General features: G+C 41.3%; 1 protein-coding gene and 1 pseudogene across 3 annotated transcripts in view; both read right to left on the reverse strand.

Annotated features, from left to right (window-relative positions):
- The window catches only part of ADGRB3 (adhesion G protein-coupled receptor B3), an 856,417-nt gene that overhangs the window by 714,452 nt on the left and 128,109 nt on the right, over positions 1-13,856 (reverse strand). The window lies entirely within an intron of this gene.
- LOC139039640 (cAMP-dependent protein kinase type I-alpha regulatory subunit pseudogene) lies at positions 6,816-7,987 on the reverse strand (annotated as a pseudogene).

A 13,856-nucleotide genomic window follows, 5' to 3' on the forward strand; every position in this document is an offset into this window, starting at 1 on the left:
CCGCAAGCCCGGCTTTGGTGCTGCCTCTGTGCACACTGTTCACCCTGGGCTGCAAGTGCTCCGTATGCTCTTGAAATATTATCCTATTAAATTGTTTTAGTTCTTAACTCTCATACCCATGGGGTAGATAGGAAGGAAGCAGCGTTATTTAATTATAAAGTAACTCTCCCCTTAACCAAATGCTTTAAATTATACCAGGGCAATTTTTTCATTGGTGGCATTTAAATGAAAGTTATATACAGCTGTCTCCTCAGCAGGAGTACTCTGTCCCCTACCCTTAATTTGACCTGAAGAGATTTTCCAGAGCTGAGTTAGCCAGCATGCCCATCAACCAGAACTCTAGACTTGGAAGACACATCTATCAGTGTTTTCTAAAAGCTCTTTCTAACAGGGCCTGGGAAAACACAGAGGGGTTTTTACCCTACCTGAGAATTACCTTCCTTGAATGTGTTCATATATGAAAAGCATTTAATTTTAGTGGAAATTTAAACAAAGGGACCATGTCTATAGCAGAAGATCGACACAAACTGCAAAACACCATTTATCAGAAAATAATACATCTTTGAGAGGCAATGTTCCAAAGCAAATGTCCTCAGGCAATTCTACAGAGAAAACATTTCCCCTGTGGCTGCAACCTTCCCACTACCAGACAAGCAGAGCACTCAGCCCCTGCTCTCCACTCTATCATAAAGATTCTGAATCTCCCCTTGCTCTTGTGGTTTTGCCTCCATCCTTCAAATCCCGAGCGCTCAGGTGTCTCTGGGCCACTCTCTGTTCCCTTCAAACTCCTATGGCCTTTTTTCATCTGTGGATGACCACCTCCCACAGGGCTCCCTGCTACTGTTTCCTTCTTCTCTCAGGTCTGGGCAGCCTGGGCATTCTTGGCAGGCGACCTCACCATCTAATTCTCCAAGAGAGACCGAGATGGACCATCGCATCTATCATGAGCTCATTCCTAGAATCCCCCCACTTCAATCAGTGACCCTGCTATTTCTTGTCCTTCTCTCCAAGGTCAAAAAATACAGACATCCTTCCTGTTTGCTGGGGCCCAAGCTGCCCACACTGGCCCACACCCCCTCCCCAGGGTGCATTTCAGGGAAACTCATCAAAGGCAGCACATTTGCTGTCTTATTTGTCTTGCTCCTTCCTTCATAGGTTTTGTTTGTTTTGTTTTTTCATAATGTGAATCTATTTATTATTTATAAATTTTATTTCATTGAAGTATCGTTGATTTACAATGCCTTGCTAGCTTCAGCTGCAGCAAACTGATTCGGTTACATGCATGCCTGCTCAGTTTCTGTTTGCAACCCTGCTGACTGTAGCCCGGCCAGCTCCTCTGCACATGGGATTCTCCAGGCAAGAATACTGGAGTGAGTTGCCATTTCCTCCTCCAGGGGATCTTCCAGGCCCAGGGGATTCAGTTATCTATATCTATATATCTACTCTTTTTCAGACTCTTCCATTATAGGTTATTGCAAGATATTGAATATAGTTCCCTGTTCTACACAGTAGGACCTTATTATTTATCTGTTTTATATATGAGTGTGTATATGTTAATCCCAAATTCCTAACTTACCCCTCGCTTCCCCTTTGTAGCCATAAGTGTGTTTGTACACCTTCAACATAATCATATCAGCAAACAACCCAAGGAAATCTCACCCTCGATCCTCACAATGTGCTTGAACCTGCTGTCCACTCACTAGTCCACTTAAGGACCCTCAACTGGTGTCAGATCCATTCTCGCTGGTGTCCACAAGCCAGGTCTGCACTGACTCCCTTGTACCAGATGAAAGGAGCTGATAGGTCCCTTCCAAAGCACGTACAGTCACACAGCACACGTAACTCCTGAGCACACGCACATCCTGTGCTTTGAGAACTGTGCCTTTGACGCTGTCACACCATCTTGTCCCCTGTCCTGTGACCCCTTCAAGGCCTCATCTGTGCGGCTGGAGCTTCTCGTTAGTGACGTCAGCCTGTGAGGCCAGCCCTGGCTTCTCACCCAGGCTCCTAGCCCTTCCATCAGGAAAACAGATCAGCGCTCTACACCCACAGGGAACACCCACACGTGTTACATGTCTACAGTCATGAAACTTCCCAAATGCTGGTTTGTCAAACTGCCCTCCTCCTATTCCCACACATAACATTCCACATGGAAGCTCCCTCCTAAATGAGGGTCTCCTCTAGATTTTCTTATGAGCTACTGGAGCTCAGGACTCATATTTTCTATTTCATACACTTCTTACTCCTCAGGTCCCCTTTGCAGACCATATAATAAGAACAAATCTGTTCAGTCTATTTCTTTTATTTTAACCTTTGTGTTCTGTTGCTTTCACTATAAGTTAATCACTAAAGACAGGTTGTCTACAGCTTAAGGCATACATAATGGGCTACCTCCAGGAGCCCCACCTCCCATGCAGTGAGCATTAACCTAAATATCTTTGTTTAGCTCACAGGAAACATTCTGACCAGGCTCACCTGTGAATGGGGGCAGAAAAGAAGAAATTAACACTTCCCCTCTGGAGTCAGCAGGAACCAGGAAACAGTTGCAACTGCTTACCACCTTGTTTTTGCTTTGCCTCCTCACCTCCCACCTCTTTGTTCTATTAAAAACAAAACAAAAGCAACAGCTAGCATCCACAGCCAGGGAAGATAGTCCATTAGTCCACTGACTCCTCAATCTGCTGACTTTCTGAATAAAGTCACTATTTCTTGTCCCAATAACTCTTCTCTTGATTTATTGGCCTGTTGTGTGGCAAGCAGTAGGAACTTGGACTTGGTAAAAATAGTGCATATTCATAAAAAAATTGTAAACCACCTGAATAGTACTATGTTAAGTGCCAAGAAGAGAAGACAAAACACGGAGCCCGGTTGGTGAATCCCCCGCACGGATGCAGCACTGGGGATGGTGCAGACCTGTGCAGAGCCTGCTGTGAGAGGGAGCAGGAGGGAAGCCCTTTCTCCTGCCTTCTCAGTACTGAGCAGGTCTCCGTCATCACCTTTAATTTAGATTCCCTGCCCCCTAACCCCCGACTTCTTGGTCCTTAAGATTATTTTCCACTATCCAGAGGGCTGGCAGCAAAGATGAAAAACATCTGCATTTCCTAATCCAACACGGGGATAACAGTGTTTGTTCTGCCTTAGTCATGATTAACATGAAGATCAAATATGAATTGTACTTGAAAGCAATTTGTAATGTTTTATCCTTGGTTTTAATCTCTGACTTTCAGAGAAAAGTAAAGCTTGCTTCCTAAGTCACTGACCCAAACCACAATGTGACACTAAGCTTTCCCCCAAGGGACTTGCTCTTTTATAGAATTCACATCTCCTCTGGATTTATATTCACTTCATATTTTCATCTGTTACCGCAAATAATATACCTTCTCTGGATACCAAAGTCCTTCTATTTAAAGTGATTTAATTTCTAAATCTCATTTTATGACTTGTGCTTTTAAAATTTGCCTCTCTGACAGTCTAACCAAAATTTCCAACTTGGTACTCTTCTAAGAAAGAAAGTGAAGTCGCTCAGTTGTGTCTGACTCTTTGCGACCCTATGGACTGTAGCCTACCAGGCTCCTCCATCCATGGGATTTTCCGGGCAAGAGCACTGGACTAGATTGCCATTTCCTTCTCCAGGAGATCTTCCCAACCCAGGGATTGAACCTGGGTCTCCCACATTGTAGGCAGATGCTTTACAGTCTGAGCCACCAGGGAAATCTCCAACCATACTGGATATGTTGCCTTACGGATATGCCAGCCTCTCCAATCAGCACCAGGAAACTTTACTTTTGTCCGTGACATACTACCTTAAAAACGCACCAAGTTAGGAAAAAACAACTTTATATTCACTCTCCTAATCTCAGTTGGTTACTGAGATTATTTTTTAGAATGCTTCTTTTTTTTTGCTTTATTTATATTATATATATATATATATATCCTTATTTAATCTTATTTATTACTTGACCTACTGTTAAGACAATCGATAACAAAAAGAAGAGAGTGTATTAGCATGCACAGTGTAATCAGATGAGTAGCCAGGAAACAATACAAAATGGTCCTTTGTCCACTATAATTTCTAGAGAAGTAGATCTCATAAACTCACTTACCCAGTCCAGAAATAATGACTTCTAAAGCCTTAAATATCCACTGAGACAAATGATGCCAATCATAATTTCTCATATATACCCAAACTGCACAAAGATAAAGCTTTAAATGTGATCATTTTAAATTCAGATTTAAATTTTCTTGGATTAAAAACTACAAGGGAGTAAACAGCAAAGCCAAATGACTTTAGAGCAAAACTCATTCAGACAGCACTGTATGTATCTAAGTATCATGAACATGATAACATAAGATGTCAAACTGTGGACATTTGTGGCATTCTAAACAATTTAGTTAAGTACAGTTTGGCATATAAACAAAGACCCAATCAAACTTTAAGTTAATAAGAATATAATGTTTATTTTTAATCTTTTAAATATAAAAAGCAATGAAAATAAAATACAGATCACAAAATCCTCATTTGGTAGATTATTTTGAAAAGTAAAAAAATTTGTGATAAGGTAGCTTTCTATCCCACACCAGAAGTTAAATAAAATATTTTCCCTAGATTTATACTCCAAATTTGGGCTTCCTAGGTGGCGCTACTGGTAAACAATTTGCTGCCAATACAAGAGACTAAGAGATGCGGATTCAGTCCCTGGGAAATGGCAACCCACTCCAGTAATCTTGCCTGAGAAATCCCATGGACAGAGGAGGCTGGTGAGCTACAGTCCACAGGGTTGCAAAGAGTTGTACATGACTGGGTGTCTGAGCAAAAAACTCCAAACTTAGTACAATCTAAAAACTGTTCAAATCTACGAAAAAACAACAAAAAAATGACCAATTTAAATTACCTTGGAAAGGGTAAGGAGAGGAGATTAATAACCAGGGTCAGTTGCATACAGATGGAAAAAACCACTTACAGTCACTCCCAAATATAACCCTACATATTATACAGAAATATTAGTGTCAGTCAGTTGCTCAATCATGTCCAACTCTTTGAGACCCCATAGACTGTATCCCCTGTCCATGGAATTTTCCAGGCAAGAATACTGGAGTGGGTTGCCATTCCCTTCTCCAGAGGATCTTCCCAATCCAGGAATCAAACTCCAGTCTCCAGCATTGCAGACAGATTCTTTACAGTCTGAGTGACCAGAGAAGCCCCATTATGTAAATAACAATGCAAATAAAAGTGCCTATATTATGGAACTGTGACATTTTGTTTAAAAATGACATTAACAAAAATAAACAGCTGGATATCATTGGTGCACAAAGACTAATGTAATGTTGATAAGGCTGGGAAATACTGAAACACAGTTAAGACTCAAAACACAAGTTTACCCAAAAAAAGTTTTCCAGAGAAATAAAATGGTAGATAAGAAAGCAGAACTTTTCCACAGGATGGCCTTTTAGACCAATTTGAAAGATATTCTGAAAGTGAAAGTGAAAAGTCGGTCAGTCATGTCCGACTCTTTGCGACCCCATGGACAATACAGTCCACGGAATTCTCTAGGCCAGAACACGGGAGTGGGTTACCATGCCCTTCTCCAGGGGATCTTCCCAACCCAGGGACTGAACCCAGGTCTCCTGCATTGCAGGCAGATTCTTTACCAGCTGGGCCCCCCAACCCACCATAAATCCTAGTTGATGTAAAAAGACAGGGGGAAGTTAAAGCGAAGTAAAAACTTCTTCCCGAGTCTCCTGCCCCAGTGAATTTAGGGGACAAAGTCACCAACACTGAACTCTGTCCACCTGTCATATTTCCCTTTAGCAATCCCATCTCCCTTTCTCTGTTATCACATTTTGTCTGTCTCTCCCCAGCAAATCCTGGCTCCTGGAATCAGAGCTTAAAGAGCATAAGAGGTTATTATCCCAGAGTCAACTGAAGTCTGTACATTAACGAAAAGCTCTAAGTTAACTACCAAGACTGCAAACCTCAAATTCTTATTGGGAGTCCAGCATCTGATGATCAGTATTTGCCACTAACTAGATAAATAAGGTATAATCATAATTTATGAGCTGAATCAGATGTAGTTAAATCAGAACCCAATATTTGCAGCTTACGATTTGGTGTGAAACGCAAAAGACAGAAATAGACAGTCACACCTCAAATGATTTTAGAATTGGAAACATTAAAAATAAGATAAAAACAAAACAAGGCAAATTAGTTTGACAAATAAAAATTCTTATTAAAAAAAAGCAAACATATCATTTCCATCTGATAATTAGCAAAACTGAACATTTTTCTGCCCTTAAATTAGTTTAAACACAGGCAGATGTCTTTCTACTATACTAAAATTTTTCTACATGTGTTTTTCCTAATTGTCACTGCTTAATGACACATCATTTATTCTATAAAGAAATACAAATATGGCCATATATATGCCACAGTCTAAAATATGCTTATGACAACACAAAACTTCGGTCACTTAAAAACATCCTGCACTGTTACATCTTTGGACTATGGTAACCCACATGGTGCAGGGTCTGATCTCACCAGAAAGCATGGCCTGCAAGGCCCAGGGTGAATACTAACACTGCACACAGAGATGGAGGAACAGCAAAGACTTTATAGAACCCTTCCTATTTGTTTTACTTTGCAGGCACACTCCGTTAATGCTCCCAAATAAAAACAGTGCTGTAAATGCAACTTTAACGGAAACCAACCAGAAGCCGCGATGCCAGCGGCCACCTCTCCCTGCAAAGAGGAACAGAGCCCATCTTCGTGGGAGAATCTGAATGGGGAGAGGCAGGCAGAGAGGCACAGGAGGCAGACTTCAGACAGACAGGGACACAAAACTGCTGTGCTGCTGGCGGTTTCATTTGAGGATGTCCGAGCTTAGGCTGAGAACACAATACAACCTCCGCGGGTCCAGCCTCACATGCTTCAACAGGCCATGCGCGACCAGGGTGGCAGAGGTGAACAATTCATCAGCAGGACAATTTCACAAAAACAATCTTCCCACTTCAACAAATTCTCCATCTTCTGACCGATGCCTCAGCATAGCAGCTGAACCCTCTAAAGCAAGAAAGAACTCTTTCTCTGGTTCTTCCCGCAGCAGTCTTCTGCCTGTCTTCAGACTGGACCAGTTCCACGGCATCAGCTACCCTGAGATGTTCCCACTTGTCCAGAGATGCTAAAATAGATCCTTTGCTAAAAGACTCCTCACACATCTTCAGCTTTCTCAGCTCGCTGCTCAGGAGGATCCTTCTAGAGTTGTCTTGGGGCGATGCCCCACAAATTCACATCTGTCTTGGCCTTGAAAGTGGGTGCTCTAGGTGCTCCATGATTGAAGCAATTTCCCCAATGCTCCTTGCTTCCCGACACTGGTTGCCCAATCACTGTTGACACAGACGTCCATTTGTCCTTGATCAATCACAAAGAAGTTATTCCCTTCATCACCTTGCTGAATAAGTCTCTCCAGCAATAAAGCAAACCGGAAACACAGCATCAAAATGGTCACTTCTCCCACTATCATCAAGATGTGAAAACAGCACATTCTTTTCAACAGCTTTAGCTAAAGCAGCCATTTGTCTTGTAACCTTCTGGTCCAACCTTCCTAACCTACGATGTGGCATCTTGCTTAGTGTAGACCTCAGCGTGGATGGCACCTTGTCGCCTCCAGCCCTTCACAACTGGGTTGGTTGGAGGGAGAGAGACTTCATCCTTCCCTGAGTCTGCACAAGAGCTTGCTTTCTGCAGATTCTGATCCGTTTTGCCTTCTTCTTCTCCAACCTCTCAAAGTATTCCCTGAGGAATGCCGTGGCCTCTCGGGCCATGCAGTGCACAGGTGCATGATGGAGTCTTTGAACAGGACCTGGATGTGTGCTTCTGGTCACAGAACTCACATTTCCAGCGGCTGCACTGCGCCTCAGCATAGGTACCACCAGGAGCCAGGGCTCTCTTCTGTCCCGGCGGTGGCCAACGGAGTGCCTTCTCGCCGAGCATCACTGATATTTGTGTGTATGGATTCTGTTCTCCCCATAAATCATGGATTGTGCATGAATACTGGATATTAATTTGCTTCTTGTTTCACCCATCACTAAAAAGTTTTGCAGGTATGTACCAGATTTACTCATTGCACTATAATTTAATCAACCGAAACCAGTAAATCACCCATGTACAGGATATGCTTGACTCTTGGGGCAAAAACATCAGAGATGCATCTTGAACTTGACCTGCAAAGCTCAAGAGCGCCAGACAGCTGGATCTATCTTCACATTTCACATATTTCTCTTTATTTAGACTGTATATTCTGAGACTCCTTCATGTATACCTTCATATATCAGGAACATTTTACTATAACTGAAAAGCCTTTTTTGGGCTAAGTCAATTCTTAAAATTCCAAAAAACCTTTTTAGCCAAAAAACCTTTTTTGGGCTAAGTGAATTCTTGAAATTCCTTATTAAGCTAATTCCCTATGCCAGTTTTAATTTCTTATAATACTTATAATGCATAGCTTGTAATTTATTTATATATTACCTACAGATCACCTCCATTTTTCATGCACACATTTTTATCCAATTACATAGGTTCCTGAAAGCTAGCACTTTTGTTATAAATGTATGAATTTTCTATGCTATCTGGCATAGGCTGATGTGAGATGAATAGTCAACTGATGATAATTGAATTAACACAGAATTATAGGAAATACATAATTAGCACCCAGTTATTCATGTCGCTGCATCACCTCCTTAGGGCCTTTATGTTACACACACAGAGGATTTACAGTGGTGTCACACACACAGTTTGTACTCAGTAAATATACACTTAATACACCTATATACTTATTAGCAATGCTTAATAATAGAATATATATTACTTAGAAAAGTAATTGCAATATGTCTTCTCCCTTAAATTCTCTCTCCACTTGAAACAGACTTTTCTAGCAGTGAATGGACTCCAATTTTGACAACGGCTACAAACAGATGTGGTAAAGAACCCTCCTGCCAATGCAGGAGACATAAGAGAGGTGGGTTCGATCCCCGGGTCAGGAAGATCTGCAGCAGAAGGAAACGGCAACCCACTCCAGTATTCTTGCCTGGAGAATCCCATGGACAAAGGAGCCTGGCAGGCTACAGTCCATGGGGTCGCAAAGAACTGGACGTTACTGAAGGACTCGGCACACACACAGCACAAATAGATGGGGGAGTGTGGATAGGATACATTTTTCTTTTTTAAACTATCAGTTTTTTGTAGTTCTCTACAGATTGTACTTTAAATGATTTCAGTACAAAATGCTTCCTTAATATGGGGGAAATTTTAATAAGCCTTTTGGTTATGTAAATGTGTTATAATACCTAGGAGACAAGCATTTTGCATAATAATATGTTTTAAATAGGTTTCTTCCTTTCTCCATGAATTTACAAGTCTGCCGTTTTATCATTTTATTTTATTTAACTTGGAGGCTGAGCTGTGACTGGGCAAAAGGGAAGTGAGATGGGGACTTATTTTCCTCTGCTTAGCCTTGGCAGATTAAGGTCAGTGCAGCAGCGGGTGGGCATGGGCTCGGGGTGTGTGCACAGACTGGGTAAGGACAGTCTTACCGACAGAGGATGAACTGGCCTCTGAAATACAGAAGAAGACTAAGCAAGGAGTGCCCAGCAGGGGACAAGTCTTGTCCCATGCAGCCTGAGAGCAGCGACTTGCAGCCTGGAGTTGGAGTCGCCCTTGCCCACGTGGCGCTTTCCGGAAGTCATGTGAGACAGCAGAGGTTGGGTCCAGCTATGCTCTGAGTCACGGGCTTGGTAAGACAGCTGAACAGGAGAGAAACAGCCACCCCGGGAGACAGAGGCTGCACATGAGGGGCAAGAGAAGCTTCCAGAAGAAAGGGTCAGCCCTCAGTAATCCAGCGCAGATGGGTGGGATAGGGTAGAACTCCGACTCCCAGAAATACATGGGATATGGAGCCTGGTTAAGGCCACACTTCCTGCAGCCAGGCCTGCTGCAATTTAGACAGTGGCTGTTTGGGCATTAAAAGCTGAAGGCTGCAACTTCAGTTACATGCTTCAAAACTGCACATTTTTGTGGCCCATATTATATACATCATCCACCAACCCATACATTTCTTTAGCCAGCTCCTGCACCCCCAGTCTCTCTCTTTGTCAATGGTGGCTAAGAAAATACTTTGAAAGAAAGCCTGAATGAAACATCCTCATGATTTAGTTACAGATACCATACAGCGCTCTGATTGCAAGATCCCTATATTATCCACTATAAATATTTCAAGGCAATCACACTCCAAGGGCTCTTTAATAATGGGTCCAAACTAACAAAACAGGTTATAAAAAGAAAGGCAGAGGTAAATGGAAGACTCCCAGAACAAAGAAATTGTTAAATGCCAGAGAGAAAAGAAAAATGCTATAGTCAAAGTTTTATGCAGAGATACAATTAAAAATTGACAAGGTATCTGTTCATATATTTTTGCTGCAGTGAAAATACACAGAAGAACTATATCTGATAACACAGACAAATAAAGGTTAATGTAATCTATGCATTCATTTATTTATAGGCTGTAAACAATGGGAATGGGTCTTTCCTGGTGACTTGGTGGTAAACAAACTGCCTGCCAATGCAGGAGACTGGGGTTTGATCGCTAGGCTGGGAAGATCCCCTGGAGAAGGAAATGGCAACCCACTCCAGTATTCTTGCCTGAGAAATCCCGTGGACGAAAAAACCTGGCAGGTTACATAAGAAAGGGACACAAGTTAGCGGCTAAACAACAGCAACAAACCATGGAAAAGCAAAGGCGTTCTTCTTGTGGCAATAAATAACACATATGCCCTATTTTGACTGACCTTCTTCCACAAATTCCTCTGATCTTCAGTCACATAGGCTGAAACTGTGTACTCAATATTGTATAGTTCAGAAACATATAAAACCTGTTATAGCAATTCAGTAATCACAAGACTCAGTGTTTAATGAAAGACCCTTGATTTAATATGAATTTCAATATAAAATATTCTGAAACTCCCTACTTCCTTTTAGAGCAGTAGTTTTTATCCTTACCACAAAACATGTGGAGAGTGATGTTTATGGCAGCAATGTTAATTGCAGAATTTCATAAAAGCCAGTTTCATATTACATATGTTGAAATTTTAATGTATTTTTTTTTTTCAGTGAGTAGCATGGCATAAAATGGAAACTCAATCAAATATTCTAGCTACCACAGAGATATTTTACATGGGTTACCAATTATCCAAGAATTAGAGCACACTATTACAGTTGGAGAAGGCAATGGCACCCACTCCAGGACTCTTGCCTGGAGAATCCCACGGATGGAGTAGCCTGGTAGGCGGCAGTCCACGGGATCACTAAGAGTCGGACACGACTGACCAGCTTCACTTTCACTTTTCACTTTCATGCATTGGAGAAGGAAATAGCAACCCACTCCAGTGTTCTTGCCTGGAGAATCCCAGGGACGGGGGAGCCTGGTGGGCTGCCGTCTATGGGGTCGCACAGAGTTGGACACGACTAAAGGGACTTTTAGCAGCAGCAGCATTACAGTCAATTCTTCAATTTTGATAAACAGTCTCATTGTTTATGAAAATGATTATGCTTCAGGAGCTTATATTACTATATTGTTATATATGTCTATCAATATCCTTACAGATGTTTAGAAATACTACACACCAGGTATCGAAGGCTTTACCTTAAGTTGACTATTCTGACTTATTTTTCAGTAGTCACAAAATTTGACTTAGAAAGCTTTATACTCTGCAACTATGCAACTATTATGGCTGCAACTGTTAGCAATATTTTTTTTCCGACAGCCAGTGTTACTGGACAGATTCACACAGACATAAAACTTAATCATGGTATAAGTATTTGCAACCACTTTTATTCAGCATTACAATACTAGGCTAATTTGCATACAGTATTGCCAACGAAATGCTAATACTGCTAATGACAATTTTTACCAAATGATAATATGAATACTGTGGGCATTTTGTTGCCAAGAAAATGCTCAGCTAGATAATTTTATTTCTAGGTTTCACAATCTCCCATGAACTATTCACAGGTTCTTCCATTTCACACATTTTTTAAAAAAAATTAACATTCTTACCTACTCTGACTACTGCCAAATGTGCAAATGTCATTGGCTAAAGTGGTTCCATTTATAGTACTTAGATGAATTACGCTAAAGTATATGGAAATGGTGTATCAGTTTCTGAGTCGATTCTAGGAAAGTCCTTCTGTCACTTGAAAATGCATACAAATGAATGAAAAGAATAATTGGTTAAAAAGCATGTCATCAGACAGCAAACACATTCCTAATGAGTTGCACCATTACCACAAACTCTGCCTTGAATACGAAGGTTATATAAACGCTTGCTTTGAGTGACTTCTCTACTGCTGCTGCCCACCACACATGTATGGATGCTTATTGCCCTGAGAAGCAAAGGAGAGGCTCACATTCTCATAAGACTACTTTTCTGTCCACATAGCCGGAGTCTTCATTTGGATAGGCCGTTTTACACCACAAGCATTTTTTCATATATAAAATATAGATTAATATATAAATTCCTGCATCACATGTGATTGGACAATTTAACTCACAGAAGGTAATTCAATGTCATGTTTTCATGGGCCCCCCTGCCTCCTGGCCTTTCCAGTTGAGCCCTGTGGAAGCCACCCTAGTACCTGCTGCCTTAACAAGACAGTGACTTATGGCAGCTGTGAGATGACTCGGAGCCCGCTGCTTTCACGACCCATATATTCTGTCCAATAGACACAACAGCCCAGTGAGAAAGCAGGCTCAGTAATCCACGGGGGAAAGCAACTGGAACACTGGACTAACAGCATGGAGTGGAATATTGGAGGGTGTGAAAGTCAAATTACCTTCAAAGAGTATTAAATAAAATTAAAATGTGTTTAAAACAATTAGAGAAAGTAAAAAAAGTTACTAAAGAAATCAAATGGAAGTTTTTGGAGAGTCTGGAAAAACTTAAAGGTGAAAAAAAAAATAAAAGAATCACAGAGATAAATAATAAAATGCTCTACTAGAAACAGAGTGAAAAAGGAGACCATTTTCACACCAAAGAAAGACAAGGCTGAAGGGCCACTGAGACAACATCCATGTCCCAAGACCTGTAGGGTGAGCTGCATCAAGAGCCCCTTGGACTGCAAGAAGATCAAACCAGTCAACCCTAAAGGAAATCGGTCCTGAATATTCACTGAAAGGACTGATGCTGAAGCTGAAACTCCAATACTTTGGCCACCTGATGTGAAGAGCTGACTCCTTGGAAAAGATCCTGATGCTGGGAAAGATTGAAGGTGGGAGGAGAAGGGGATGACAGAGGATGAGATGGTCGGATGGCATCACCGACTCAATGGACATGAGTTTGAGTAAACTCCGGGAGTTGGTGATAGACAGGGAAGCCTGGCGTGCTGCAGTCCATGGGGTCGCAAAGAGACGGACAAGACTGAGTGACTGAACTGAATAGAACAATCATAATAAACAGGCATAAGCTGGAAATGAACAAGAGGTATCCAGAAAATACACAAATCATATGATACATTAAAAATTACATTAGGAAACATTTACATTACATCTCATTAAACTATTTATTGATATTATGCAATACTGACAAGGCTATACCAGATATTCTCAGGTTTTATGCAGGTTAATTTTTAGTACTAATTTTAAAAAAAGAAAAAAATTATAAATATACATATCCGTGATCGAAAATCACCTTACTGGAATGCATCAGTAAGAAAATTTGTACTGAGCTGTTGACTACAATAAGACTTTACAATAATATGCCCATCAATAGAGGAACGACTGACAAATGCTATGCTGTCAGTAACTGTGACA

Source organism: Odocoileus virginianus, chromosome 19 (assembly GCF_023699985.2).
Source record: "Odocoileus virginianus isolate 20LAN1187 ecotype Illinois chromosome 19, Ovbor_1.2, whole genome shotgun sequence".
Lineage (NCBI taxonomy): Eukaryota > Metazoa > Chordata > Mammalia > Artiodactyla > Cervidae > Odocoileus > Odocoileus virginianus.